Source organism: Triturus cristatus, chromosome 1_2 (genome assembly GCF_964204655.1).
Source record: "Triturus cristatus chromosome 1_2, aTriCri1.1, whole genome shotgun sequence".
NCBI classification, from domain to species: Eukaryota; Metazoa; Chordata; class Amphibia; order Caudata; family Salamandridae; genus Triturus; species Triturus cristatus.
In genome coordinates, this window is record NC_140580.1 from 1,183,179,407 (window position 1) to 1,183,206,457 (window position 27,051).

General features: G+C 50.8%; 1 protein-coding gene across 4 annotated transcripts in view; it reads right to left on the minus strand.

Annotated features, from left to right (window-relative positions):
• CIZ1 (CDKN1A interacting zinc finger protein 1) overlaps nucleotides 1-27,051 on the minus strand; it is a 1,193,645-nt gene that overhangs the window by 1,123,362 nt on the left and 43,232 nt on the right. The gene's annotated exons all lie outside the window — the stretch shown is intronic.

Genomic DNA, 27,051 nt, shown 5'->3' on the forward strand with positions numbered 1-27,051 from the left:
TCTTATTTTCTCAAGTATGGTAGGTCTGGGAAACCGAACATAAGAAAACCCCATAGGTGGTACAATGAGGATTGCCGCCAGGCTAGGGTTGAGTTGGGTACTGCACTACGAAATAGAGACGGGATAGAGTACGTTTGGCAAGGAACAACTATAGGAAAGCTGTCGGAGCCGCTTAAAACAGTGGGAACAGGATAGCTTTGGCGATTTACTGGAAGCGTGTAAGGATCAATCAATCAATCAATCAAGGCATTTATAGAGCGCGCTACTCACCCGGAGGGTCTCAAGGCGCTTGGGGGGGGGGTGAGGTGCCGCTACTGCTCGAACAGCCAGGTCTTGAGTTTCTTCCTGAAGGAGAGGTGGTCTTGGGTCAGGCGAAGGTCGGTCGGGAGGGTGTTCCAGGTCTTGGCGGCCAGGTAGGAGAAGGACCTTCCTCCTGTTGTCGCTCTTCGGATGCGGGGGACGGCGGCGAAGGCGTGGTTGGTCGATCGAAGGTGGCGTTTGGGAGCGTAGAAGTTGAGGCGGTTGTTGAGGTAGCTCGGGCCTCGGTCGTGTAGGGCTTTGTGTGCGTGGGTGAGGAGACGGAAGGTGATTCTCTTGTTGACGGGGAGCCAGTGCAGGTCTCTCAGATGTCCGGAGATGTGGTTGCGTCGGGGGATGTCGAGGATGAGTCTGGCTGAGGCGTTCTGGATCCGCTGGAGTCTCTTCTGGAGCTTGGCGGTGGTTCCGGCGTAGAGGGCGTTGCCGTAGTCCAGTCGGCTGGTGACGAGGGCCTGGGTGACCGTCTTCCTAGTCTCGGTGGGGATCCACCGGAAGATCTTCCGTAGCATGCGCAGGATGTTGAAGCAGGACGCGGAGACGGCGTTGACTTGTCTGGTCATGGAGAGGGAGGAGTCCAGGATGAAGCCCAGGTTGCGTGCGTGGTCTGTCGGTTTGGGTGCGGTGCCCAGGGCGGGGGGCCACCATGAGTCGTCCCAGGCGGAGGGCGAGGAGCCCAGGATGAGGACTTCCGTCTTGTCTGAGTTCAGTTTCAGGCGGCTGGTCGTCATCCACTCGGCTACGTCTTTCATCCCTTCGTGGAGGTTTGTTCTGGCGGCGGCTGGGTCGTTGGTCAGGGAGAGGATCAGCTGGGTGTCGTCGGCGTAGGAGATGATGTTGAGGTTGTGTTGGCGTGCGATGGCCGCAAGGGGGCTCATGTAGACGTTGAAGAGGGTGGGGCTGAGCGAGGATCCCTGGGGAACGCCGCAGATGACTTCCGTGGCTGCAGATCTGAACGGTGGTAGGCGAACTCTCTGTGTCCTTCCAGCGAGGAAGGAGATGATCCATTCCAGTGCCTTCTCCTGGATTCCGATGTTGCTGAGGCGCTGCACTAGGGTGCGGTGGCAAACAGTGTCGAACGCCGCGGAGAGGTCTAGGAGGATGAGGGACGCTGTCTCACCGTTGTCCAGCAGGGCTCGGATGTCATCGGTGGCAGCGATGAGGGCGGTCTCGGTGCTATGGTTGGCTCGGAAGCCAGACTGTGAGGGGTCGAGGGATCCATTCGTCTCGAGGAAGGCGGCCAGCTGTTTGTTGACGGTCTTCTCGATTACTTTGGCTGGAAACGGGAGGAGCGAGATGGGGCGGTAATTCTTGAGTTCGGTGGGGTCCGCTGTTGGTTTCTTTAGTAGAGCGCTGAGTTCGGCGTGTTTCCAGCTCTCAGGGAAGGTGGCGGTGTCGAAGGAGGTGTTGATGATGTCCCGCAGGTGGGGTGCGATGACAGCGTCGGCCTTGTTGAAGACGTGGTGGGGGCAGGGGTCGGTCGGAGATCCGGAGTGGATAGAGTTCATCGTGCAGATGGTGTCTTCTGTGTTGATCTGGGTCCAGGCGCTGGGGGTGGTGGTGAGGGGTGTTGGTGCGGTCGTTGGGAGCGTTGTTTGTGTGTTGAAGCTGTTGTGTATGTCCGCGATCTTGTTGTGGAAGTAGGAGGCGAGGGAGTTGCAGAGGTCTTGCGACGGGGTGATGTCGTTGTTTCCGGCGTTGGGGTTGGAGAGCTCTTTCACGATGTTGAAAAGTTCCTTGCGGTTGTGTGCGTTGTTGTCCAGCCGGTCCTTGAATGCTGTTTTCTTGGTGGCGTGGATCAGTTGATGGTGCTTCCGGGTGGCGAGCTTGAGGTTGGTCATGTTGTCCGGTGTTGGCTCCCTTCTCCAGGCTTTCTCGAGGGCTCGGCAGTTCTTCTTGGAGCTCTTGAGTTCGTCGGTGAACCATGGAGCCTTCTTGCTGCCGGGTCTGCTAGGCGGGGTCCTCAGTGGGGCGAGGTCATCTGCGCAGTTGCTGATCCACTTCGTGAGGTTGTCGGCGGCCTGGCTGGGGTTCGCTGAGCTGGTGGGAGGGTGCTGGCTCAGGGAAGCGGCGAGCTGGTCTGCTGTGATCTTGTTCCAGTTTCTACGAGCAACCTGTTGCTGGTGGTGGTGGATCGTGGATCTTCTGAAGGTGAAGTGGATGCAACTGTGGTCCGTCCAGTGGAGTCCGGTGGCGTGGCTGAAGACGATGTCCTTGCTGGACAGCGTCGAGCGTGTGTCCGGCGAGGTGGGTGGGGGTGGATAAAAACCCGAAAGCATTCTGGGATAAACTCAAAATGGGCAAAGGGTGGATGCCAAGATCCCCCTCAGAATAATGTTGCCCAGGAACAGTGGGTGGAGTACTTTAAACCCCAGTACGCATTACCACCAGACAAACTAGATAGTAGACCCCTTAATGACAAACCCTTTAATAAGTGGGTATTTACTCAAGGATGTGACTAGGGTACTAGATACAGTGACACCTGGTAGAGCCGCGGGGTCTGATTGTGTACCCGCTGATGTGTTTTTGAATAATAAATCGCTGTGGTGTAGTTACATACAAATTATCGCTAACACAGTCGCATGTGGTGCTCCAATCCCGCCCTCATGGAAGGGTGCGGAAATAATACCTGTCTACAAAAAGGGCGACAAATCGGTGGCAGGCAATTACAGGCCGATCAGCCTTATAGATTCCATTCAAAAGGTCGTAGGGCGGTTGATTCTGCAGAAAGTCCAGTCATGGATAGACGAACACCATATACTTACCCCTTTGCAGGCAGGGTTCCACCCCCTTACCAGTACAATAGATCAGGTATTCCGTTTTGTGACAATTTACTGGAAGACTGTTTTATTGGGCAGGGGAGCATTATATGCAGTATTCGTAGACCTGAAGGCAGCGTTCGATACTGTACCACGCTGCAAGTTGTGGCAGGTACTAGGCGATTTGGGCATGCCTTTGGAGCGGTTGTCCTTAATCGTCCGCTTACATGAGGACAACCACACTTGGGTGCGGGGGGAGCAAGGGGCGAGGTCACGGAGATCTTTCCCGTTGCCAGGGGAGTGAGGCAGGGCTGTGTGCTGGCACCCACCCTGTTCTCGCTCTTCGTCAACGGGGTGGCCGATTTCCTGGCCCAAGTCCCCTCCGACGGACCCAGTACTATCAGGAGTTCATATTCCTGTCCTCATGTTTGCGGACGATACCCTATTAATCTCAAAGACACCCAGTGGTCTACAGAAAACTCTAGAGAGGTTTGAAGAGTTCTGTAGAATCCGTGGCCTAGAAATAAATACGGGGAAGACTAAATTCATGTCATTCAACGAACATAGATCATTCAGGGGCAAAATTAGCATGAACAATGTTTTGCTTGAGCAAGTTAATGCCTTCACATATCTGGGCGTATCTTTACAGAAGGACATGGGCTGGAAATATCAACTCAGTTTGACTACTCTTAAATTTAAACAACAGGTGGGGGTGCTTCTAGGGAAGCTTAAAACCTTTTGCACGAAGCCCGTTGCTCCGGTGTTAGAAATCTATGGGCTAAAGGTTTTGAGCTATGTTCTTTATGGAGCAGAGCTATGGGGATTCGCAAATCTGAACCAACTGACTGTGGTAGAGAATTCATTCCTACGTAAAGTGGTTGGTGTCCCAGTGAGTACCCCAATGCACCCTCTTCGGTTGGATTCGGGTAGGAAGGCCGTAAACGATTTTGCAAAGCTACGACCACTATTATATTGGCGAAGACTTTGGTGCACAGAAGAGCTAGAACAATACACCAACGGTCTCAAGGATGTAATGGTAGCCGATACCTTCCACAAAATCCCTTGGCTAAAAGAGATTAGATCGCTTCTTGTGAAGATGGGTCTCAGCGAATTGTGGAATGAGCCCCAAAATGCAGTTTTCCCATTAAAAAACCCCTGAAGAATATGTATTGGGATTGGGTAATGGCAGAGGCTTGCATGAGTAGATCCACAAGGCACCTAACAGGCCAATTTTTAGAACTCAAGCAAAGACCGGCACTAGAAAAATACTGGGATGTGATTACGAAACCCCACGATAGGAAATTATATTTCCAGTTGAGGGCTGGCACCCTCCCACTAAGGTCGTTTACAAGTAGCTGGGCCGGATCCTCAAAAGAAGAATGCCCATGGTGTCCAGACAACAAGGAATCTTTAAGTCATCTCCTGTTTTTCTGCCCTATCTATACTGGACCTCGAAGGGCATGGGTTATCCCTATATGTAGATTACTGGGTTTTAGAAAGCACGAGGAAGCACTTAGAGTGCTCCGATCAGACGCGTCCCCCCATATTGCTATAGCTTTGGCCAAGTTTTTAGGTTGGGCATCGTCCATTCGAGCCAAGGCATTAAAACAACATCTACCCACATCCTAAGAGATAGCTGTTTTCAGTTGAGAATTTTGGGGATGCAGAGGCATTTTATAGCTCGTATTGTATTTTATATCACAGTATTGGTCTGAAGGTTTGTACCCAGACCTTTTAAGTATCATTCGACAAATATCTCTCATTTAATATCTTTTTACAAGTCTTATTATTATGTAAATAATTGTATTTATTGTCTCATTTTTTATCATGTTCGTACTGTAAAATTGGTGCTAGGTGTTTTTTTACAAGCTATTATGACAGAATTGTCGAATAAAGTTGAAACTGAAAACTGACTTGCCAACCGGCCGCCATTTACCGTCAGTTAGCGCCTGTATTCTGTTGGATCTATACCCGCTCCTTATGGCTTCGCGTATCAGGCTCACTACGCGCCTTACCAAACCGCGCTTCACAAGTTAATTATCATTATCTGTTACCCTTTCCCGTACCCTCACATCTCCCGCCCCACACCTATTATGGCCAGCTACCGCCTTGTATCACATACTTTAAGGCAACTTTCCGGCTTTATTAAGATCACCCCGTTCACACGGTTCATGTGCCTTCACTTTTTACACCAACGTGTGTGAATTCGAAGTCCGTAGTCCACAAGCTTTAAAACATACGTACAGTCTTAAATGAGGATTGTTAATCTTTTAAAAGGACCGCCCATAAACATTGTTAGGTCATCAAGTAGGATCACACTAGCAGACATAGCCCTCTTTTACTCCCATCAGGCCACACGCTCATAACCCACTTTCCCAATAGGGCCCTTAGTTTACCTAGGCCACCACTCCCTCTTAGATCCAGATCCAACACCGGCGCGCTCTTGAACTACCCTGCTCGTCACTGCACAAAAAACGATACAACACTAATATGATGTTTTTCCTCACCAGATTTTGCAGCACACTAGCCCTTATCAAGTAGGCCCTCGCAGCTGCTCTGTTAATGATCACCACAACCCAGACGCCACGTATACTTATGGTATGTACTGCATCTAATACTAGCATACACCACAAGTAGACCAGTTCCTCCTCTCTCACCCCTCGCGAGCCCACCCTAACTACTCACTAACATTGAACTGCCCGCCAAACGTGGCACTCCGTACCAAGCCAGTGGGTGGGTAACTGTAGGTTGGGGCATGCTTTTGAGTCTAGCCAGACATTATTCTCAAGGTATAATCATTGGGGACAAAAACGTCCCTCTTTTTTGTAAAAAGACCGTACATAGTAAACATCCTTGTTGCAATTGTAAATAAACTGTATGTATTCATCAAGCTCCTTTTATATATATTTTTTTTAATATACTATGTCTATAACCCGAGCACGGATGTAGCTTAACCATTTTACCATTAGGCTCCCAAGTTACTTAATAACTATACTAACTTTGTAACCACAATACTTACTTCATTTCCTTTCCCCTCCCTTTACCTCACTTCTCTCTTTTCTCTGACCACTCTCCAAACTCAGACACATCAACCCCAACCTCACTGCTCCCCCTTTTCAAAACTCACCTCTATGTCACCTAAGTATTGTCTCATGTATTCTATAAGTGCTTGTTTGTATACACATATTTATGTACTCTATATTGAAATTTACAGCCCTGAAGAAGTTCATTGCTATGAACGAAACGCGTTGGCTGACAATTTTCTACATTTGGATTTTCACAATAAAAGACTGTCTAAAGACAACTTCCAAAAGACTGTGATACTTTTTGAAAACAAATTTCTTCACATATAAAAGGTGGTGCACCAATCCACTCTTGGGCTCAGTATCTCTCTGTGTTGCAGTTAGCACCATACAACGGCAGGTGCTGGAGTAGTCTGTACACACCAAACCTAATTGACTATTGATCATCATACTAAGGGAACACAACAGCGGAAGTGCGGTCAGTGTGTCCGCCGTTGCCCGCTTCTGTAATCTGCCTAGCCAGTCAGATGCTCACAAGGGCCAAGATTCAACATGGCAGAATTAAGTGGCCACCTGGAGGAGCTCTGGGCATCTCCCTAGGGAGGATCTGGACAGGGGGTTGACACTCCCCTATCCTTTGGGAAGTTTTGCGCCAGAGCGGGAGCCAAAAGGTTCCCAACCTGGGCAAAACTGGTTTATGCATGGAGGACACCAAATGCGCCCTTCAAAGCAGTATGGAGGAGCTCGGAAGCACCCCCAACCTTACTAATTCTAAAGGAGAGGTGGTCGCATGAAATCCTTTGTTCAGCTTCCCCTGCCAGAGTTAAGCTCATCAGCAGGACACTGCCTAGGGTCTACAGCAGTGCAGGCTGGCAAGCAGACCCTGTAGGGCTACACAGGTAGGTATTGGGGGGTCCTCTAAGGAGCCCCCCAGTACAGGGTATCATGCAACTAATTGTAGTTCTGGAACAGAAAGACAGTGCCTGATTTGACACTGAACAGCCCCAAGTGGCTGCCACACCTAGGACTTTCTCAAGGTTGATAAGAGCAAGAGACATGGGCAATCGTATATGAATTCCGATACAGAAAAAACAAGAGAGTATGCATTATAATGACAGACACAGAAGGTTTCATAGTTGAGAAATTCATCCAAGAACCAAAAAAAGGAAACCAAATCAGATGGTATTAAGAAAGCACTTAGAAGGATTAGTTACTTACCTGTAATCCTAGTTCTCTTCCAGGGGTATCCTCATCAAAGTCATAAGCATTAGAATATTCCCGCCCATGTGCGGGATCCGGGAAACAGTATATTATATGTGCCCCACATATATATATCCATACATATATACCTATATGTATAAACAAGCAATTGCAGCCCATAACACCCTAGAGCTGAACCATGCTGTAAGGAATTTCCACTATACATAAGAAAATAGCATTATAAACATGAGAAACAACATTATAACTTGTTTGGAAACTGTTTTAATGCTTAGAAAACAGCAGAAATTCTTAGAAAACACTGAAAGCATAGGAAGCTCCCAGGCTGCATTGCAAATACCCAGTCTAAAAAGACTGAAGAGCTAACTAATAGCTGCATAGCAAAAAACTGACACCGTGCCTTTAAGGCACACCTGACCCCCACCTTCCCATCATGCCTCAGGGGTGGCAGTTAGGTCAGTTGTTGTCTTTGCGGGGACTGAAAAGTCATGGCACAAAGAAATAATAACCTCTGAAAACTATCACACCTTTGCCAGGGGAGGCGGGAGGGTTGCTTATGACTTTGATGAGGATACCCCTGGAAGAGAACTAGGATTACAGGTAAGTAACTAATCCTTCTCTTCCAGGGGATCCTCATCAATAGTCATAAGCATTAGAATAGAATAGCGAGCCTCACCTCATCCCACTGCGGGCAAAGGAAAGAAAAAACAGAGAAGGAACAGCATGCTTAGATAGACCCCGCTACCCAAACAGGTTCCTCAAGGAGGCTTGGCCTACTTGGGCATCCGCCCTGGAATCGGATTCGAGGCAGTAGTGCCTGGTAAAGGTGTGAACCGATTTCCAAGTGGCCGCCTTGCAGATCTCCGCCATTGGAACGTCATGCAAGAAAGCTACTGTGGCCGCTTTCCCCCTAGTAGAATGAGCCTTAGGGGCCAAAGGTAAGGGCCTTTTCGCCAGCTGGTAGGCTAGGGAAATGCAGGAAACAATCCATCTGGAAATGGATCGCTTAGCTGCCGGGAAGCCTGTTCTCATGGCGCCATAGTTGACAAACAGTTGATCCGTCTTCCTAATGCCTCTGGTACTTGCCAGGTAGAAGAAACGCGTTACTTACCTGTAACCGCAGTTATCCAGTATTGGTGTCTTTCATAGATTCACATGCCTGAATCATTCCCCGTCGTCGAGACGGGAGCCTCCGGTACATAAAAAAGTAATGTCCTATAGACATACATAGAGAAAAATAGGCCTAAGGGCCTCCCCTTAGCAGCCTATCCTAGTCCTTATGTAAAAAGGACCAAACTCTTAGAGTCAGCCAATCAGCTATCACCTCCCTCTAGAACCTTCCTGGCAGGAGCCTCAGTCCCTCAGATTTTCGTACGCACCAAGCTAGGTAGGCGTAATAAAGTTAGAGAGAGACGTGAGTTCTTCCAGGGGAGGCGGGAGGGTTGCATGTGAATCTATGAAAGACACCAATACTGGATAACTGCTGTTACAGGTAAGTAACGCGTTTCTTATCCAGTATTAGGGGTGTCTTTCATAGATTCACATGCCTGAATCAGAGTAGTTAGCAATACATTATGCACATTTCTGATGTAACATGCCATATAGATATTTGAGATAATACACCTATTATCATATCAGTTTGAAACATAGGCATACGTCAAAACAGTAAATCAGTAAAGAATGTGCATACCAGGATGGCGGGATGTTGGAAGGCTCACCTCACTGGAATAGATGGCGAAGCACCGCCTGGCCCACTGCCGCATCCTTCGTAAGTTCGGCATCAAGGCAGTAGTGTCTGGAGAAGGTGTGCAGTGACTTCCACGTCGCCGCTCTACAGATGTCCAAAATCGGCACTCCAGCAAACAGCGCTGCTGATGTGGACATCGCTCTGGTGGAATAAGCTTCCACCCTGTCTCTCAAAGGCCGTCCGGCCCCGTCATGGCAGAATGCTATTGCTGAAGAGATCCACCTTGAGATGCTCTGCTTTGTTAGAGGCATACCCAACCCTGGCCTACTGTAGGCCACAAATAGTTGTGATGACTTCCTGAAGCTCTGTTTTGTCTATGTAAAACTTAAGACACCTTTTGAGATCCAGAGAGTGGAGTGTCCTTTCTGCTGCCGTGGTAGGGTTTGCAAAGAAGGAACGTAGAACCACTGGCTCGTTGAGGTGAAAGTCTGAAGGCACTTTCGGTATGAACTTGGGATTTGTCCTCAGCACCACCCTGTCCTGCTTGAACTGCATGAAGGGTTCCTGAATGGAGAGAGCTTGCAGCTCGCTGACTCTCCTGGCCGATGTTAGAGCGAGCAACAGAGCCGTTTTCCATGAGATGTACTTGATGGAAGCTCGGTGAATGGGCTCAAAAGGGTGCTTCATGAGTTGGTGGAGGACCAAGTTGAGGTGCCACGTCGGTGGGACCCGTCGAGGTCTTGGGAAGGACCTATATAGCCCCTTGAGGAACTGTTTGATAAGCCTACTGGACCAGAGAGACGGGCCTTTGTAAGTCCTGGTAAAACGTGAAATTGCCGCCAGATGCACCTTTATGGATGCATGCGCCAATCCCGACTGTGCCAAGTGTAGTAGATATGGCAATATCTGTTCAGGTGTGATATGGAGTGGTCTCAGGCCTTTCTCTAAACACCAGACGCAGAAGCGCTTCCATTTGAGAGAGTAGGTCTTGTTGGTACTGTCCGCCCTCGCTTTTGCTAGCACGTCCCTGCAGTCCTGCGGGATGTTTAGATGGCAGAACTCTCTGTGCTCAGGAGCCAGGCCGATAACCTGAGCGATTGCAGGTTCGGGAACTGCACCTGCCCGTTGGACATCGTCAGCAGGTTCGGGTGCTGTTCTAGACGAATCGGTGTCCTGATGGAGAGGCGATGAAGGTCCGAGAACCAGTGCTGCCTCGGCCAGAACGGGGCAATTAGGATCAGGGTACAAGGCTCCGCCTTCATCTTCCTGAGGACCCTGGAAATCATCGGGAACGGCGGAAAAGCGTACGCAAATACGCTGAACCAGCCTATGGAAAAGGCATTTCCGAGCGACCCTGGTTGGGGATGCCAGCTTGCGTAGCTTGGGCATTTGGCGTTCTCCCTGGTGGCAAACAGGTCGATTCCTGGGACTCCCCATTCTGAGAATACGTGTGTTAGCGAATTCTCGTCGAGCTCCCATTCGTGGGAGAGGGATTTCTGTCTGCTCAGGGCGTCTGCAATGGTGTTGTCCTTGCCCGGGACATAGTCCGCTCTGAGAGTGATCCCATGGAGAACAAGCCAGTTCCAGATCTTTTGCGATTCGCGAGATAGAGTGAGCGAACGCGTTCCTCCCGGTTTGTTCAGGTAGTGCATCGTCGTGGTGTTGTCCGTTCTGACGAGCACCTGGGAGTTCTGGATGCGTGGTAAAAAGGCTTGCAGCGCTAGATACACAGCCCTCAACTCCAGAAGATTGATATGGAGATGTTGCTCCTGATCTGACCATTTGACACTCACTCTGAGGTCCTGAAGGACAGCTCCCCAGCCCGCCAGAGATGCATCGGTGGTGATCACAAGTGGCGCTGCTGGAAGCAGAAACGGCAGTCCCATAGACAGATTCCTGTAATCTTTCCACCATTCGAGGCTTTTGGATATTCGCGGTGTTATCCTCACAATGTTTTCGAACGAACCCGTACTCTGAGTCCACTGGTTCGTGAGGGCTTCTTGCAATGGACGCATCCGAAGCCTGCAGTGAGGGATGAGGAGTATACAAGAAGACATCATTCCCAGGAGTGATTTGAAGGTGCGAACTCTTGGGGACTTCCTTGATGCCACCGCCGTGGCCAGCCATATTATCTTGTTTTTTCTTTCTTCTGAAGGAAATGCCCTCGCACATTCCGTATTCAAGGTCGCCCCGAGGAAGGTGATGCTTTTGTTGGGGACATATAGGATTTCTGAAGATTGAGAGTCAATCCTAGATGTTGGAAAAGATTGGTACAGGCGTTGGAGGATTTGGTTGCGCCTGCAGCTGTGGGTGCCTTTACCAGCCAGTCGTCGAGGTAGGGGAAGACTTGGTGACCCATTTGACGCAGGAAAGCTGCCACAGGAGAAAGGCACTTGGTGAAAATCCGCGGAGCGGATTTGAGGCCAAACGGCAGGACCTTGAATTGGTAGTGCTGTCCTGCCACCTCGAAACGTAGAAACTTCCTGTGCCTCCTGAGTATCGGGATGTGATAGTAGGCATCCTGAAGATCCAAGGATGTCATGAAATCTCCTTTTTCTAGAATGCCTAGAATTTCTTGGAGCGTCACCATCCTGAACGACTGACTCTTCAGGAAAGAGTTGAGTGCCCTGAGATCTAGAATGGGCCTCCACTTCTTTTCTTTCTTGCGTATCAGAAAGAAGCGGGAATAGAATCCTTTCTCCCTCTGAGCCGATGGAACCCGCTCGATCGCTCCTTTCTTCAACATCTCCGATATTTCCCGGAGAAGCAGTCGCAGATGTTTGTGTGGGAACCTGCGGGGAGGGGTTGCAGGTGGGATGGTGGTAAATTCTAGGGAATGGCCGAATCTTAGGAGTTGGAGTACCCAGCGATCCGTGGTGATGAGGCGCCAATTTTCCAGGAAATGGGTCAATTTTCCTCCAATTTTTAATGAGGGAGATGGTATGTGGACTGGCTGGAGTAACTGGTCACTGGCGTCCGCCGGTGCCCCTCTTTTGGTTCTTACCCTTGAAGTTGGATCTTCCATACGAAGACTGCCGACCTTGTTGCTGCTTCTGCTGGTACTGGGTCTTATTCTGGAAGGAATACGAAGACCTATTCTGGTAGGATCCTCTGTAGGAGGACTGGCCTCTAGATTTGTTGCCCCGAAAGGACTGGTTCCTTGCCTGCAAGGTTCCAAGCGCTCTAGCTGTGTCAGTGTCCTTCTTGATAGCTTGGAGCGCCTCATCAATTTTGTCCCCGAAAAGATGTTGACCGTCGAAGGGCATGTCCAGTACCTTCGTCTGCACTTCCTGCCTGAACGATGTTGCCTTCAGCCATCCCTGCCGGCGCAGGACTGCAGCCCCAGCCAGTTGACGAAAGCCCGTCATGGCCACGTCTATGGCACAGTCAATGATCTCGGCCGCCGAGGTTTGGCCCTCCGAAAGTAGTGCCTTGACCTCCTCCTGAACTGCGCTTGGCAGCTCTGCTAAATATGGGGCTATATCCTCCCAAAGTTGGCGGTTATAACGCCCTAACAGGGCTATGGAGTTGGCCACCTTGATGGTCATTGCCGAAGTGGTCGAAAACCTTTTGCCAATTGTGTCCAATTTTCTGCCTTCCTTGTCCGGTGGGGCTGACAGAGGAGAGGAAGGATTACGAGAATTTTTCTGGGCCGCTTGGGTCACGACCGAATCCGGTTTCGGGTGTCCATTAAGGCAAGCCGGTGCCGAGGATGGAGCTTTGTACTTTTTGTCCAGGCGTGGAACAACCGCAGGCACAGAAGCCGGCGTCAGCATTAATTTCTTTCCCTGGTCCCAGAGAAAGTCAATGATAGGGATTGACTTCGTCGTCTTCTTCGTCTGCTCCTTAAAGTCATGCAAGAAGCACTCAGTCTCCGTTGATTCCATGACCATATGAAACCGCGTCGCTGGTCGTTCAACTATCTTATGAAAACCGCCAATATCCACTGGTGGTGAATCAGCTTGGCGCGGTTGTGGGGAAGGTGGGGAGGATGCCACATACTCCTCCTCCTCATCCTGGTCCGTCTGGTCTTCCTGGACCTCCCCCTCTTCCATCTCCTCAGGCTCCTCATCCGATGACACCCTCACCTGAGGTGGCGGTTTCTCGCGGCAGACCTGAGTCGCTGGTCGTGATTGCTTTGGGGCTGTCGTTGATGGAATTGCAGTAGGCACTGGGCCCCCTGTGTCCAGTGCTGGCGACTCCGGGAAACGTTGCTTGTAGTCCCGGATAAGGTATTTGAGATCATTAACGATCGACAGGGGAAGACATACCATCGGGGTGACCTCCGTGCGAACCTGTTCCTGGACGGGGCGTTCCTGCCCGGTCATCTCCTCCTGTTCCTCGTCCGTGCTTTGACATTTGACGTACAGCTCAGAAGGGGAAGTAGCCTGATCAAAGAGCTCTTCTTCCGACTCCTCACTCTGAAGAATCTCCATAGGCAAATTGGTTTGCACCTTACTTGGAGACGTCGTTTCCGGTGTAATCTGTGGTCTGGTCAGTTTGCCAGATGCCGATACCTCTACAGGAACCCCTGCTGTCTTCCGTGCTGACATTCCTACCAGTTCGGATTTCCCCATGGACGACGACGACTTTCCCGTCGACGATACCGTCGTCGACGGCATGGTCTTCGCCGACGGCGTCTCCGTCGACGATACTCTCCTCGTCGACGATGTCTTCGTCGACGATGCGCTCGACGATTCATTTGTCGTCGACGACGAAGGCGTCGACGCCTTCGTCGTCGATGCCTTCGACGTCGACATCTTCGTCGTCGATGCCTTCGACGTCGACATCTTCGTCGACGATGCCTTCGTCGTCGATGCCTTCGTCGTCGACGCCCTCGTCGTCGACTCTTCCGTCGACGGTGGACTCCTCATCGACGATGTCGTCGTCGACGGGACAATCTTCGTCGTCGACGATGACTTAGACGCCGACGACGGTTTTAACAGTATAATAGACGAAATAGGAGTACCTGCTGACGACGATGAAGGGGTGGTCGTCGGCGACGAGAAGACTGACGACGCTGTCGTTGTGGACACGGTCGTCGTCGCTGTGAAGACATGACCTGGCGCCCTTTTTTGCGCTGAGGAAGGTGTCGCAATTTTGCTGGCCGACAGGGAAGGCTTCTTAAAAGTCAGAGAGTCCTTGCCAGACACTGAGGATTTTGAAGATCTTGCCTCTGAAGACTTCTTGTGTGTCTTCATAGGAGGAGCGTCTGAGGGGCCAGGAGACGTCACTCTCGGCCTCTTCAGGGAGACTTCAGAGGCTCCGGAAAAACTCGCCTCTGAGGATACCACACTCTCCCTGCCCTTGAGCCTGTCCAGCCAGATAAGCAGACGACCCTCTCTGTCTCTCAAGGTCTTGTGAGGGAAAGACCTACAGATTTTACAGTCCTTAGGGACGTGGTCCGGATAAAGGCAGTACAGGCAGAGGTCATGCTTGTCGTCCACATGAAGCCTCTTCTTCCCACATGAAGAGCAAGCCCTGAAAAGGGCTTTCTTCTGGGATTCAGACATGCCAGGAGTTGTAGAAGAAATAAACACTCACTGCAGTAACAAGAGGCCTGAAGTGGTCTGCGTTCAATTCTTGAAGTAGAAAGTCACCAAAAAAGTGAACAATCTGGTTTGAAAGAAATCCTGAGGAGTACTCAGGCTGGAGACTCCCTAGCACAACGTGCGGTAGAAAATCTGAGGGACTGAGGCTCCTGCCAGGAAGGTTCTAGAGGGAGGTAATAGCTGATTGGCTGACTCTAAGAGTTTGGTCCTTTTTACATAAGGACTAGGATAGGCTGCTAAGGGGAGGCCCTTAGTGTGAGAAGTTGGCCTGATGTATGATGTCACTAGTTATAGTGTACACCTTATATCAGTCCAAATACCCTTATGGTGATTGGTTGTAAAGTCAACCTTATAGACCAGCTATCCTAGTGGTAGCATGGACAAGAGCAGTCTTAGGCTAAACTCTGAATGGCATGTGAAGCCAGCTGTGATACCATATATAATCCCTTGAATACCAAATGAAAGGACACCACAACAGATATATATATAAAATAAAGTGTATTTATTCTAAGCAAACCCTCAGCACTCTTTATGAGTTTAGAGGTAAGTACAACACAGTCTTATTAATGCATACAGTAAGTCACACAGGTAAGTAATACAGTTAGGCCCTAGGGGCCACGCAAACCATATACTAAATAAGTGGTATAAGAACCACTGTCACGGAAATAGAATAGGCCTAGGCCTAGGGAATCGCTGGGGCTACACTACACTAGCGTTAGTTAGGAAGTGGGAGGCCCACGGGATTCGTGTGCAGAGTGGAAACACTCACGCGTAATGCGTAAAAGTCACTAGCAATAGTACAGTTTAGAAAACGGTAGATTTAGGACACTTCCGGAGTAGCTAGGAAGTTGAGACTTGAAAACTAGACACTAGGATAGTCACTATCCTGATGAGCACCGGAGTACCCAAGTTACCTAGCCCACAGGCTGCGGGTGCATAGGGGTGAAGATGCGTCGTTTTCGTCGTCGACTCCTATGGATGCCTGAAGAAAGATGCTGACAGGCAGTCAGGAGAGAGTGTCCGGTGGATCCCAAGCCTGGGATCAAGAAGAGAAGAAACCTGCAAGCAGAGGGGACAGAGTCAAGGTCACTAGCCAGTGACCACGTGGAACCAGGAAGGAACCAGGCGATGTCGTGAAGAGTTGCAGGAGAAGGTGAAGCTTGTCGCTGCAGCCAGGAGGACCAGGAAGCGTCGAGGACGACCAGGACCAGGAGGCGAGCTGTCCCACGAAGGCTCTTGCTGTCGGCGGCGTCGAAGTTGGACTAGGACTCACCAAGCCTTGGCAAGCGGAACCCACGAAGAACAAAGGACTTGCTTCTGGTGCAGACCAGGAAGGTCTGGGGTGCTTCTTCTTTGCAGAGAAGCGGGAGCCAGTCTGGAGGAGCCAAACCAGCGCAGAAGATTTCAGGGAGCGTCGTCACAGAGGCCACTAGCCAGCGGGCAAGCAACCGGACAGACGCGGCAAGCAGGAAAATGCTGAAGGGCCCCACGCAGGACTCGTGGAGTGTGGGGGGCTGGTCTTCGGTGCAGATGGTGCTTGGGGTTGGGGCTTCTCAATCCCCGGTGCACAACTTCGAGGGTACCTCAGAAGCTGCGCTGTAAGTTACTAGCCACTTTTCCCAGGTAGCCGGTCCCACGTCGCTCGTCGCCTCCACGGATCTCAGCTCTGCTGCAGATGTGGATGAGGGTCGGAGAAGTCTGGAAATCAAGGCTCTGGTCGGGCTCTGCAATCGGTTCCTCGTCGAACGTTTCACAAAGCAAAGGGTAGTCACTTGATGGTGCCTGTTTGCACAGGGTAGCCACTCCTTGGCTACAAGGGAGATTCTTCAGTCTTCTTCTTTCGTCGAATGTCGAAGGTCCAGAGTTTCTGTTCAGTTTTGCAGGTTCAGGATAATCTAAAGTCTTGAGGCCCAACTCCCACTCTTATACTAATCTGGGGGGCTGGGATACCTGCTAGGTCACGCCTTATGGGTGGGACCTGGGAGGGGGTGGTTACACCCACTTCCCTTTGTCCAGTTTCGCGCCAGAGCTGGGGCTGGAGTGCCCCAGCGCCGGTTTGAACTGGACTATGCAAGGAACACCTTGTGTGCCCCAGGCATGTCTCATTCCTTTCAGCCCACCCTGCCCCAATACACTAAAGGCTGTCTGGGGAGGTGCTAGCACCTCCCCAAGCAGGAAACCTATTGTCCAGGCCTCCCTGGCTGGGATCACTCCCAGCAGCAGGAGGTCAGACTTGTGTCTGTGGCAGCAGCATCCATTTTGTGATGCTGAGGCTTTGGTTAGAGATAAACAGCAAAGTATGATTTTAACATGTCTCTCCCTCTAGAAGGGGGGAATAATATCCTCATCACCAGAAATGGTATGGGGGTATTATTCCAAAGTGTTAGACACCTTACACGACATGTTTTGATACAGCCCAACCATAGTTACCATAACCGTTTAAGATTATAAGGCACTTTAAGAGTATATGGTAGGCTATATCATAGAACAGCTATAAGGACACGGTTCCGAAAGCTGCAGACAGGCTCAGCTCATGCTAGAGCACCATCTCACATGTTACCAAGCACTCTGCCTCCAGGATTGTTAAGGCCTGCCATAGGAGTGACTGATAGGTACACATGTGTCTATATATAAGGTAGGTATAGGAATACTACACCTAAGCAAGGGGTGATTACACGACCTTGCCCCAGCTGAGTGATCAGCCAGTTGTGTCTGATTGGAAGGCCAGACCAGGGGTGGCATAATACATGCTGCAGCCCCTGGGAGGCCTAGGGTACACCTATGCCCTGGGTACCTAGGGTACACTGTACAGGGTCCAATAAGGTGATCCTTACCAATTGGTTATGTACCTAGGGTACATGGAGTCCATTTTACAGAGAGAGCAGACAGCCTGAGACCCTGAATGGCAGGATCTCAGGCCAACTAAGTCGAAAAACCAGCTAGACACTAGGCAAAAAGTTGGGGGTAACCATAGTCAGATATCCACCTTCCTACACTTAGGCCTATTTTTCTCTATGTATGTCTATAGGACATTACTTTTTTATGTACCGGAGGCTCCCGTCTCGACGACGGGGAATGATTCAGGCATGTGAATCTATGAAAGACACACCCCTAATACTGGATAATTTAAGTACCCTCTTGAGGTCTAAGGAGTGGAGCGACCGCTCAGCCGGGGTCGCTGGATTCGGGAAGAAGGATGGCAGAGAAATGGACTGATTAATATGAAAATCAGACACTACCTTAGGAAGAAAAGATGGATGTGCCCTTAAGACCACTTTGTGCTGGTGAAAAACTATGTACGGCTCTTTAGTACAGAGAGCCTGGATTTCGCTTACTCTGCGTGCCGATGTAATGACTACCAGAGAAGCGGCCTTCCACGACAGATGCTGTAAGGAAGCTCTGTGGATCGGCTCAAAAGGTGGGCCCATCAACTTGGACAACACTAAGTTCAACTCCCACGGAGGAGAAGGGTTTCGAACAGGGGGGTAAACTTTCTTCAACCCCTGCAAGAAGTCCTTGACCACCTGCATCTGGAAAAAGGAAGGTTGACTGGGAGACCTCCTGTAAGCCGTAATGGCAGACAAATGGACCCTGATGGATGCATACTTCAAGCCTGATCTAGCTAAGTGAAGGAGGTACGGAAGGATGACGTCCTCCTGCCCCTTTGTAGGATCAAGGTGATTCTCCCTACACCAAATGAAGAACCTCTTCCACTTAAACGCATAAGACGCTCTCGTGGAGGGTCGCTTCGCTTCTTTGAGAATATGCATGCAGTCAGGTGGTAGACCTAAATGTCCGTATTGCAGGACCTCAGTGTGAGAAGTTGGCCTGATGTATGATGTCACTAGTTATAGTGTACACCTTATATCAGTCCAAATACCCTTGTGGTGATTGGTTGTAAAGTCAACCTTATAGACCAGCTATCCTAGTGGTAGCATGGACAAGAGCAGTCTTAGGCTAAACTCTGAATGGCATGTGAAGCAAGCTGTGATACCATATATAATCCCTTGAATACCAAATGAAAGGACACCACAACAGATATATATATAAAATAAAGTGTATTTATTCTAAGCAAACCCTCAGCACTCTTTATGAGATTAGAGGTAAGTACAACACAGTCTTATTAATGCATACAGTAAGTCACACAGGTAAGTAATACAGTTAGGCCCTAGGGGCCACGCAAACCATATACTAAGTAAGTGGTATAAGAACCACTGTCACGGAAATAGAATAGGCCTAGGCCTAGGGAATCGCTGGGGCTACACTACACTAGCGTTAGTTAGGAAGTGGGAGGCCCACGGGATTCGTGTGCAGAGTGGAAACACTCACGCGTAATGCGTAAAAGTCAATAGCAATGTTACAGTTTAGAAATAGATAGATTTAGGACACTTCCGGAGTAGCTAGGAAGTTGAGACTTGAAAACTAGACACTAGGATAGTCACTATCCTGATGAGCACCGGAGTACCCAAGTTACCTAGCCCACAGGCTGCGGGTGCATAGGGGTGAAGATGCGTCGTTTTCGTCGTCGACTCCTATGGATGCCTGAAGAAAGATGCTGACAGGCAGTCAGGGGAGAGTGTCCGGTGGATCCCAAGGCTGGGATCAAGAAGAGAAGAAACCTGCAAGCAGAGGGGACAGAGTCAAGGTCACTAGCCAGTGACCACGTGGAACCAGGAAGGAACCAGGCGATGTCGTGAAGAGTTGCAGGTGAAGGTGAAGCTTGTCGCTGCAGCCAGGAGGACCAGGAAGCGTCGAGGACGACCAGGACCAGGAGGCGAGCTGTCCCACGAAGGCTCTTGCTGTCGGCGGCGTCGAAGTTGGACTAGGACTCACCAAGCCTTGGCAAGCGGAACCCACGAAGAACAAAGGACTTGCTTCTGGTGCAGACCAGGAAGGTCTGGGGTGCTTCTTCTTTGCAGAGAAGCGGGAGCCAGTCTGGAGGAGCCAAACCAGCGCAGAAGATTTCAGGGTGCGTCGTCACAGAGGCCACTAGCCAGCGGGCAAGCAACCGGACAGACGCGGCAAGCAGGAAAATGCTGAAGGGCCCCACGCAGGACTCGTGGAGTGTGGGGGGCTGATCTTCGGTGCAGATGGTGCTTGGGGTTGGGGCTTCTCAATCCCCGGTGCACAACTTCGAGGGTACCTCAGAAGCTGCGCTGTAAGTTACTAGCCACTTTTCCCAGGTAGCCGGTCCCACGTCGCTCGTCGCCTCCACGGATCTCAGCTCTGCTGCAGATGAGGGTCGGAGAAGTCTGGAAGTCAAGGCTCTGGTCGGGCTCTGCAGTCGGTTCCTCGTAGAACGGTCGCAAAGCAAAGGGTAGTCTCTTGATGGTGCCTGTTTGCACAGGGTAGCCACTCCTTGGCTACAAGGGAGATTCTTCAGTCTTCTTCTTTCGTCGAATGTCGAAGGTCCAGAGTTTCTGTTCAGTTTTGCAGGTTCAGGATAATCCAAAGTCTTGAGGCCCAACTCCCACTCTTATACTAATCTGGGGGGCTGGGATACCTGCTAGGTCACGCCTTATGGGTGGGACCTGGGAGGGGGTGGTTACACCCACTTCCCTTTGTCCAGTTTCGCGCCAGAGCTGGGGCTGGAGTGCCCCAGCGCCGGTTTGAACTGGACTATGCAAGGAACACCTTGTGTGCCCCAGGCATGTCTCATTCCTTTCAGCCCACCCTGCCCCAATACACTAAAGGCTGTCTGGGGAGGTGCTAGCACCTCCCCAAGCAGGAAACCTATTGTCCAGGCCTCCCTGGCTGGGATCACTCCCAGCAGCAGGAGGTCAGACTTGTGTCTGTGGCAGCAGCATCCATTTTGTGATGCTGAGGCTTTGGTTAGAGATAAACAGCAAAGTAGGATTTTAACATGTCTCTCCCTCTAGAAGGGAGGGATAATATCCTCATCACCAGAAATGGTATGGGGGTATTATTCCAAAGTGTTAGACACCTTACACGACATGTTTTGATAAAGCCAAACCATAGTTACCATAACCGTTTAAGATTATAAGGCACTTTAAGAGTATATGGTAGGCTATATCATAGAACAGCTATAAGGACATGGTTCCGAAAGCTGCAGACAGGCTCAGCTCATGCTAGAGCACCATCTCACATGTTACCAAGCACTCTGCCTCCAGGATTGTTAAGGCCTGCCATAGGAGTGACTGATAGGTACACATGTGTCTATATATAAGGGTAGATATAGGCATACTATATCTAAGCAAGGGGTGATTACACGACCTTGCCCCAGCTGAGTGATCAGCCAGTTGTGTCTGATTGGAAGGCCAGACCAGGGGTGGCATAATACATGCTGCAGCCCCTGGGAGGCCTAGGGTACACCTATGCCCTGGGTACCTAGGGTACACTGTACAGGGTCCAATAAGGTGATCCTTACCAATTGGGAATGTACCTAGGGTACATGGAGTCCATTTTAAAGAGAGAGCAGACAGCCTGAGACCCTGAATGGCAGGATCTCAGGCCAACTAAGTCGAAAAACCAGCTAGACACTAGGCAAAAAGTTGGGGGTAACCATAGTCAGATATCCACCTTCCTACACTCAGGAGCCATGCTGTTAAGATCAGTGAGGGAAGGTTGGGATGTAGAATCCTCCCGCCCATCTTGGACAGCAGGTCCGGCCTGCAAGGCAGTCGCCTGTGAGGTCGCACTGAGAGATGGAGAAGGTCCGGGTACCACCACTGGCGCGGCCAGTCCGGAGCTATGAGGATCATCTTCATGTCGGATCTGAGCAGCTTGGATACCACCTTCGGAATTAGAGGCAGGGGCGGAAAGGCGTAGGCACATGTCCCTGACCAGTCCATCAAAAGAGCATTCCCCCTGGTCCCTGGACGGTGGAATCTGGACGCGAAGGCGTGGCATTTTGAATTTTCGTCGTCTGCAAACAGATCGATTTCTGGACGACCCCAACAACGGAACAGGTCTGCCACCACGTCTTCGTGCAGCACCCAGTCGGGCTGATCTTCGAAGTGCCTGCTGAGTGCGTCTGCCTTGATATTCAACTCCCCCGGAAGGTGCACTGCCACTACCGAGAGGTTCCGGGCCAGCAGCCAGTGCCAGATCGCCTGTGCCTCCAGGGAGAGGGGGCGTGACCGAGTCCCGCCCTGTTTGTTCAAGTAAAACATGGTCGTGGTGTTGTGGGTCTGCACCAGGACTGAGTCGGCCTTGATTGCTGGGAGGAACGCCTTTAGAGCAAGGTGGACTGCCCGAAGTTCTAGCATATTTATGTGGTAGCCCTGTTCTTTTGTAGACCACCGACCCTGTATTTTGAGGCACCCCATGTGGGCCCCCCAACCTTGCAGCGATGCATCTGTCACCACCGATTGCACCGGAAGTGGGTGGTGAAACGGGACTCCCACCAACAGATTGTCCTGACGAGTCCACCATGCAAGGGAAGATTTCGCCACCTGGGAGAGAGAGATTCGATCTCCCCAACGGCCTGTGGACTGATCCCATTGGTCCTCCAGAGCTTGCTGCAAAGGTCTCATTCGCAGTCTGGCGTTGGGAATGAGAAAAATGCAGGACGCCATGGATCCCAGCAGAGATGCTACCTGCCGGGCTGACGGCCTCTGCATCTGCTGCATAAGCCTGCATTTCCTCTTCATTGAAGACAGTCTCTCCCGCGAAGGATACGCTTTTCCCACGCTTGTGTCCAGAACGGAGCCAAGGTAGTGGATGGACTGAGTGGGCTGCTGCACGGACTTTGCCATGTTGACGTGAAGGCCGAGAGCGTGCAACTGTCTCAGACAGGTCTGGAAGTCTTTCTTCACCTGCTGCTGGGATGGAGCCTTCAGCAACCAGTCGTCTAAGTAAGGGTAGACGAAGAGACCCTGCTTGTGTAGGCAGGCCGCCACCACTGCCATACATTTGGTGAAGACTCGTGGAGCCGACTTGAGTCCGAATGGAAGGACTTTGTACTGATAATGCTTGCTTCCAACCACAAACCGCAGGTACCTGCGGTGATGTTTTGCGATTGCAATGTGAAAGTACGCATCTTGGAGGTCCACCGAACACATCCAATCCCCGACTTGCAGATGTGGACATATTTGGTGAAGCGCCAACATACGGAACTTCTCCTTGACGATGACTTTGTTTAGGAGACGAAGGTCCAGAATCGGCCGAAACTTGTGCTCTTGATCTTTTTTGGGCACAAGGAAGTACCGGGAGTACACTCCTTTTCCGACCTGCGAAGGAGGAACTTTTTCTATGGCCTGTTTTTGCAGAAGGGCCCTCACCTCCTTTTGGAGCAGTTTTAAGTGGTGAGGACGGGACCTTTTTGGCGGGATGTCTTTCGGATGCGCTCGAAAACATAGCGCATATCCATTTCGCAGTATATTCAGCACCCAGCGATCTTTTGTGATGCTGTCCCACTCTGCTAGATGTCGTGACGCACTTCCTCCCACTGGAGTGGGCAACGGTCGTAGAGGAAGCCACAGCTCATGACTTTCCTCCTCTTGTGGTAGTGGAGGACTGCTGCTGGTGTCCACCTCTGCCCCTGCCGGATTTTCCGCCTCGAAACTGCGATTTTCCTTGGGGTTTACTCTGAGACCACTGAGGGGTTTGAACCCTCTGTTGAGGCCCCTTGCGTTGGGTGGGTCGAAAACGGCGCTTGAATTCCTTTTTCTTCTCCAAACCCACAGCTTTGAGGGTGTCTAGTTCAGTTTTCATGCGCCCCATCTCCTCATCTGTGTGAGTGCCGAAGAGGGAGTTGCCAGAGAACGGGAGGTTTAAAATCCGTTGCTGTGCGTCTGGCTTGAGCCCTGTCAGCCGCAACCAGGACGACCTCCTGGCGCACACGCCGGGTGTGTAAGAATGGGCTGAGAGTAGCGCACCATCCGCCGCCGTGCTAATCGACTGATTAGCCACCAGAGCCCCTTCAGTAACAATCTCCTCAAAGTCCTTTTGGTCCTCCTTGGGGAGCTTGGACTTGAATCGCTCCATCGAGTCCCAGAGAGCCCTATCGTATCTGCCCAAAAGTGCCGCCGCGCTGGAGATTTTGAGGGAAGCCGCCACGGAAGAGCAGGCCCTGCGTCCCCTGGAGTCCTAGGTTCTGCTCTCCTTATCTGGAGGAACGGAAGAGGAGGCCGACGCCGTCTGACCCTTTCTTGCAGCCGCCACTATTACGGAGTCCGCAGGCGGGTCCATCTTCACAAAGACAGGGTCAGAGGTAGCTGGCTTGTATTTTTTGAGGATACGAGCCGGAACCGCTTTGACGGTCGCCGGGGTGAGGAAGGTGTCCATGACTGGTTCCATGATTCCTGTGACCAAAGGCAGCAGTGGACGAGAGGCAGACTTCTGGTGAAGTGTTTCAAAAATCACCGACGTGGTGACTTGGGGGACTGACATCTCAATCCCCAGCTTCTGCGCTCCCCGCTGCAGCACCTCCTGGTAGGTGTTGATGTCGTCTATGGGCGAGACCCTGGACACTGGGCTGCCCGAGAGCGTGGGTGAATAGTCCCTGATGGAGGACCTGGTGGACGAGGAAGAGGACGATGATGGAGACCTCCGCTCCCGGCGATGATCACGAGCCCGTGATCCGGATGAACGCCCCTCCCGCCTGGGGGAGCGCGATCTGCGTCGCCTGCTGTCCGGCGACTTCTGAAGTGCTGGCCTGGGGGGACTAGCTCTGTCCACAGCCGCCACCATCCGTTGCAGCGGAGAGTCATGCACTTGACTGACGTATTCCCGCAGCCTCCTTGTAGCCCCTGAGTCCTGCCAATGATGGGCTGGCAGCAGCCATCTGGGCGACAGAGAAATGGTCCCTTGAGTCTGAGGGGGAAGACCTACGGGGTTTGACTGGCAGGCTCTCATGGAATTGCCGGTCGTGGAGATGCCCCTGAGTGAGAGGAGGAATGGCGCAACGCCGACTCTGTCACCAGGACCACCGACCTGTCCGAGGCCTGTCTCGACGTCGAGCGTGGTCTTGACGTCGATCCGTGGCGTCGCCTTCTTTCTCGCCGGGACTCTTCTCTCGACGTCGAACGACGCCTCGATGTGGACCGGCGGCCATGTTCAGTGGGCGAAGAATGCCGCCTCGACGTCGAACGGCGATGTGAAGCCGGCGACGGAGGCCCTCTCTCCCTCGACGCCGAACGCCGTGGGGACGCCGGCGGAGATTCTGCCACTCTCGACGTCGACGCGGATGCCAACCTCGATGCCGAACGCTGTCTGGATGACGACGGCGGAGGATCCTGCTCTCTCGACGTCGGACGCTGATGGAGCCTCGACGACGAAGGGATCGTGCCCTCGACGACGGAGGGGTGACACTCCTCGACGCCGGTCGTCGCCTGGTTGACGACGGCGGAGGGTCCATGCTCCTCGACGCCGATCGTCGCCTGGTTGACGACGGCGGAGGTTCCCTGCTCCTCGACGCCGATCGTCGCCGGGTTGACGACGGCGGAGGGGTGGTGTCTCTCGACGCCGATCGTCGCCGGGTTGACGACGGCGGAGAGGCTCTAGATCTCGACGCCGATCGTCGCCGAGTTGGCGATGGCGGTCTGGACTTCGACGACGTACCTGCTCTCGACGGCGAGCCCGCTGTCGAAAGTCTCTTCTTGGAAACACGACCTACCGGAACATCTTTCCTCAGCGCCGATCCCGACGCTGAGGCGGAAGGACGAGAGGACTTGCTCCTAGATGTATCTCTAGGCCTCTTGGAGCCCTTCCTCACAGGAGATCGGCCTCTGGATGGTTGTGCCAGGCCATAAATGCGAATTCGCTCTCTGTCCTTCAAAGTTCTCTTGGACAGGCTCTGGCAGTGAGTACATGTCTTGGAATCATGCTCCTCCGGTAGACACAGGATACAGACCTGGCCTTCTTCTTGCCACAAGCAGGGCAAGGATCGAAAAGAGAAGGCATTTCAAGTTGGAAAAAATGCCCAAAACTGCCTAAAAAAGACAGCCTCTTACTGACTTAGATGTAAAACGTCTTAGTAAGGGAAAAAACTGTTGAAAAACAGACAATATTTTCTGACAAACTCAGAAAAAAGTGGAGCTCTGTTGCCAGGATCCTTCCAGAAGGAGCCGGAAAGAACAACTGACCTAACTGCCACCCCTGAGGCATGATGGGAAGGTGGGGGTCAGGTGTGCCTTAAAGGCACGGTGTCAGTTTTTTGCTATGCAGCTATTAGTTAGCTTTTCAGTCTTTTTAGACTGGGTATTTGCAATGCAGCCTGGGAGCTTCCTATGCTTTCAGTGTTTTCTAAGAATTTCTGCTGTTTTCTAAGCATTAAAACAGTTTCCAAACAAGTTATAATGTTTATAATGCTATTTTCTTATGTAGAGTGGAAATTCCTTACAGCATGGTTCAGCTCTAGGGTGTTATGGGCTGCAATTGCTTGTGTATACATATAGGTATATATGTATGGATATATATATGTGGGGCACATATAATATACTGTTTCCGGGATCCCGCACATGGGCGGGAATATTCTAATGCTTATGACTATTGATGAGGATCCCCTGGAAGAGAACTAAAGGGTGAGCGTCCCAGAGTTTGTAACCTGATTTTCATACCGCACGGACAGCATCTTGGTCTCTATTTTGAAGTTTGGGATTTAATACAGTTATCTTTGTTTGCAGACACGTGGCACAAACTTATACAGCACGGTAAGAACCGTTCTGATTCACAGAACGTGGATTTCTTTTTTAGTTACACGCCGCTTGGTGTCAATGGTGACTGATTGTTTCGTGTTTTTTTTTAGCTTTTTGATTACCTTTTTTATTACCTTGCACACATTCAGGCAAATAGAGGGCATCGCGCTCTTATATCAAGACGCGGTAAGATTGTCATGTATTTTTTAGATCACATTGGCGTGTCAACTTCACATTACAAGCACTTCTAGTGGGAGATCTCACATGTGAAGAGTTGTTTCTGTTTCCTAATTTCCGGCACAAGTGTTTACTCAACAAACATATAATTGCCCATTCACACCAGTATGCACTTCATGGTATAGCATGTTGTGTGCAAATCCTATTTTAAACATGTATTCTTATACAGAGTACACAGAGAACTGACAAAAATTCATATTTCTGTTCTTGTAGTTCCAAACGGAGGTTGCTTGAAGTTGCTTTTCCAATCTTCAAATCGTCAATACCACATTGCATGTACCCCTGAAGAAGGGTTTTTTCAAACCCGAAATGCATTGGATCGCATTTTGAAACTTCAAGTTGAACAAACATTTGATGTACAAAGGCTGTTTTTGTTAAACAATTTATGGCAAAAAGTCAATTGATTTAATGTTTTGTTATGCAACATTGATTGTTGTTTTCTACATAATCATATAAATATGGAAATAAGAAATACAGAATCTCAAAATAAACAGTTGTGAATATTTCATTATATTTATGAAAAATGTAAGATATGAAATAAATACATACGAAACCTTAGGGACTTAGCTGTGCACTGCGTAGGCTTGGATGTTTCCGGGTCCACGCATTTACTACTCCTACCTGGAAACAGTGGCTGTAGACAGTGAGTGCTTCGTTCAT